Source organism: Charadrius vociferus, unplaced genomic scaffold (genome assembly GCF_000708025.1).
Source record: "Charadrius vociferus isolate BGI_N301 unplaced genomic scaffold, ASM70802v2 scaffold163, whole genome shotgun sequence".
Taxonomy (NCBI): Eukaryota; Metazoa; Chordata; class Aves; order Charadriiformes; family Charadriidae; genus Charadrius; species Charadrius vociferus.
Window position 1 is genome coordinate 108,946 of NW_009648332.1, and position 4,405 is coordinate 113,350.

The window sequence follows — 4,405 nt, forward strand, 5'->3', positions numbered from 1 at the left end:
GCTCCACTGGAGTTACCAACATGAGTGGAGATGTATAGGTAGAGATCAACTCTAAAGAGAATGTGGAGAAATATGTCCCCCATTTGTATCAGTTTTAGGTGAGAAGACATAGCTGCAGCCACTGATTGCACAACTGCCCCCACTCACTCCCGTTTACAGAACAGCTGGGTCTGGCTATGAAGAAAGTCAGAAATTTCAGGAACAGGAGCTGTATTTTACAGAAAGAGAGAAACTACCCCGTTTCTCCAGAAAAACACCTTACTTAGAAAGAATAGTTAGATACAACACTCTGCTTGCCTGTCATCGGAAAATACAACCAATGTAATCAGCAGCAGGTGTTTAAAGAGCACTCATCCTGTATGGCGTCAGAGTTAAGAATCGAGGGGGAACCTTGCTGACAGAGGACGGCAAGGTCCCCTGAGATCTGCCACCGGCTCCCAAGGCTTGCAGTGGAATCCCAAGCTCCAGTGCTCTACAGCGCTGTCGGGAGAGTTAGATGCCTTGGGTAGAAGCTGCAAACCTGGGCTTGGGTTAGCCAACAGGAAACGTTTGTCTGGGTAAACATTAGATTCTGCCCCTTACTTAGGTTAGCTTTACCCAAACCACTCCTTCCTTCACACCTGTGAACCCTTTCACCAAAGCAGATATCTAAGCACTACCATCCAAAAACCGAACAGGGCTGTATTCTACCGCTTGCATACAAATATAACACCCACATATACAGTGATATCCTGCTCCTATGCAATATTTTTGTGGTTAGACCACTCAGGATGTGGGAAACTCTGGTTCATTTCCTTTCTCTGCTTCAGAAGATGCAAATTACCAGTTTTTAAGGGTGGAGGGCATTTTCCTTCCGTTTATAAAGCTGTTCTCCTTTCAAAAGACTAGATAGACTTTCTAGACTTCCTTTCTGGTCCAGAAACAAAGCGTAAGGAGGTGTACTACCAAGTGTAGCAAGTAAGGAACAGTACACAATGGGGAATGAGGCAGTGGAACTTGGGTCCTAGTACTTGCTACAAAGACTAGTTATGTATTCTGCACTGGTTGAACACATCAATACATCTAACAGCAGGGGTTGGAGAAGACAGGTCATCTATCCCCTGGCAGGCAACCTGTCTTCTCTTGGAAGCATGATTCATGTTTTCTCTTCCAGGACAAACAGAGGTATAGACATTCGAGGTATACAAATTCCCCTGGGAAAAGAGGATGGCAGTGCAGTCCTACACCCTCACATGATGTGTGAATGCGCTTCCCACTAGTCCACGTTAGTGGGAAGGCAAATCTGCAACCGTTGTTCTCTAGAAGGTGGGAAGTTCTCCAAGAAGAAGAAACGAGAATTCCCTAACAAAATAAGTCTGTATGTTTGCAATACTGGAACAGCAAAAAAAGAAAGGTCTTAGTCAAGGGGACAATTTTTTTTTTGTATTTAGATCTCGCTTTTCATTAGCAAAATTCTAGACCCATTAAAGGATGCTTGAGGTTTGCCATTGATTTCAATAAGGCCTGGATTTCACGTCAAAATAGTTCTGAGGAGGAGTAATTAAAAATTGAGGCGTGTTCCTGTTAAACTCGATGCACATTCGCCCTATATTTAAACAGGCCAAACTTTAAAGACAGTTTTTGCTAGCGACTAGGGAATACGCTCCAAGATGCAGTTTACTGGCATTTGTGCATCACACATGTTTAGTAAATACACCAGCAGGGAGGTTGCTGCACAAACAATAGTCTGCTCAAGCCATAAACTTACATTACAGCTGATTCTTGTCATGAAGTTAAGTAGGAAAACAAAACAACAAAAACTGGTTTCTCAACATACAGCACCACCGTTTCAAGCAATCCTGATTTCTCTTAGGAACACATCTAACAAATACGAGAATCTTGCTCAGTTCTCCCCTTTCTGCTCTAATGCGCTGACTTACTTTCACTAAAGATGTGTGCGTACACATGTGTCTGTGTGTCTGCATAAGGTTTTGGCTGACTACACCCATTAAAGAGCAAGAATAGCTGCACTGAATTTAAAAAGGCATTTATGACTCCAAGTGGACGAAGCTACGTCAAAAACATTGCAAAGACATTTGGTTTTGTTTTGTTTTCTCTTAAAACTACAAATTAATACAGCTTTGGGTTTTCAACACCTCTATGGGGCAAGACTTCTTTTACAATTTCAATAACAAAATGAAGTGCAACAGAAAGCAAATCCTAAAATAACCTGATTTTTAGACCAATTTCACATCACTGACCTGACTGAGAACACAGCATAAGGTCAAAATTCCCAGTTACCATCTGCTGTGAACTAGCGAAGGAAGTGTGCTGAGAACCCAAACGTCTCATCTCATTCCCATCCTATAGCTGTGGACACACCATGTGTCTCTACAGGTGGGAAGGAACATTCGGGACAGAAGGGGCCTGGATTTTTGAAGTCTCATCTCAAAATATTTTTAATGCAGCAAACTTTGCGGTTTTGTCCACTCTACTGTTATTTCTGAAGAAAGCGTCTAGCTATACCACATGTATCAAGCTTAAAATCCAACACCTATGTAGTCTGAAGAATCACAGAATCACAGAATAGTTGGACACCTCCCACCAGACCAGGTTGCTCAAAGCCCCGTCCAACCTGGCCTTGAACACCTCCAGGGATGGAGCTTCCACAACTCACCACACAGCTTGGTATCACAGGCAAACTTGCCGGGAGTGCACTCGATCCCACTGTCCATGTCCGTGACAAAGATGTTGAACAGCACAGATCCCAGTATCAACCCCTGAAGTACGCCACTCGTAACATCTCCACTTGGACATTGAGCCGTTGACCACAACTCTTTGCATGTGATCATCCAGCCAGTTCTTTATCCACTGAGTGGTCCATCTGTTGAATCATGTCTCTCCAATTTAGAGACCAGGATATCGTGTGGGACAGTGCCAGACGCTTTGCACAAGTCCAGGTAGATGACATCAGTTGCTCTTTCCTTGTCCACTACCCCTGTAACCCCCTCGTAGAAGGCCACCAAATTTGTCAGGTGTGACTCGCCTTTGGTGAAGCCATGTGGGCTGCTACCAATCACCCCCTTGAAACCAAATAGTCTAAGGATATTAAAGACACAAAGATATTAAAGACAAAGATGCTTTGTGAAATCATGGGAAGTTCTAAACATAAAAAATGACAATATCATTTTTAAAAAAAAAGAATTTAAAAAAAAAAAATCTTTCTTCTGTCCTAAGTCCTCAATTGTCCTACAGGTCCGATAACACTAAAAGACTTAGATTGTTTAAAAGACCAAACTCTCCCTGGAGCCAGTACTTCTGGCCTAGTATTTTGGACACCAACAGGAATTTGCCAGGACAGGATATTCCCGTGCTGGCTCTTCTCAAATTACACTGAGCCTTTCCTATCATCTTACTACTGAAGTCCCGTTTGTACACATTCCAGCAAACTTTCAACACATAAACAGAGCAAACGAGGGAGTTGCGTATCGCCACACTGATGAATATAGCCAGTGGGGTACTAGCTTATCATTTTTTTTTCTGCTGTGGGAACTTTTAACTGGAATAAAGAATGCTGGCTATCATGCTGGGCTGTATTGGTACCGCAGCATCAGATTTTCTGTTTCCTCCTTCCACTCAAAGAGTTTAATTCACATTTTGCAGACTACAGATCCTGATGCACGTGGAAAGTAAGAAAATTGGGATATAACATACTCCCCCAAATAGACACGCAGTCTTTGAGAAGCAACAGGGGGAACATTTTTCCATAGATATATGCCTAAGAAAGAGCAAATGGTTTCCATTTCCCGTCCTTGAAATAATCTGGAAGAAGCTTAAGTTTTTCAAGCCATGCAGCAGCTGGCATTTGTATTTTCATAATAAAAAGTCCAAATTCTGTTTGAGTATACATACCACCCAATCCCACTAAAACACATGACTAGACGTAAGCGTAAGTTTGGAGAAATAGTGCAAAGTTTGCTGCAGAACTCAGAAGATAAGCACAATTTGCCAGACTCAGAGCTAATTTTGTTACACTAATACCATGTCCTTTTCATAGCTTTCTACTGCCTTCAGACATTCTTACGATGACATAGGAGGATCAATGTGGTGTCAATATTTTTTTTCCTTTAATGAGCTTAAGAAAATCCTTAATCTTTTTAGTAGAAAAACAACATCTGTTTTAGATTTATGGGCAATTGATTTTTATTTTTAAAACAAATAAGACATGTCATCCTTCTTTGAAAGTTAAAATCCATATTCAAAGGGACCCTCGGATTTTCTGCCTTCTATTTAACTTAAATTCATCCTGTGAGACGCTCCTATTGTGAGGCATATTGACGTTTATTATTTTTCACGTGTAGTGAAACTGAGACACAGAGAGGACATCCTCTGCTAGACGTTAGAACGATCTCTGCACAACAATTTT

General features: G+C 41.7%; 1 protein-coding gene across 2 annotated transcripts in view; it reads right to left on the reverse strand.

Annotated features, from left to right (window-relative positions):
• FGGY (FGGY carbohydrate kinase domain containing) overlaps positions 1-4,405 on the reverse strand; it is a 137,860-nt gene that overhangs the window by 47,423 nt on the left and 86,032 nt on the right. The window lies entirely within an intron of this gene.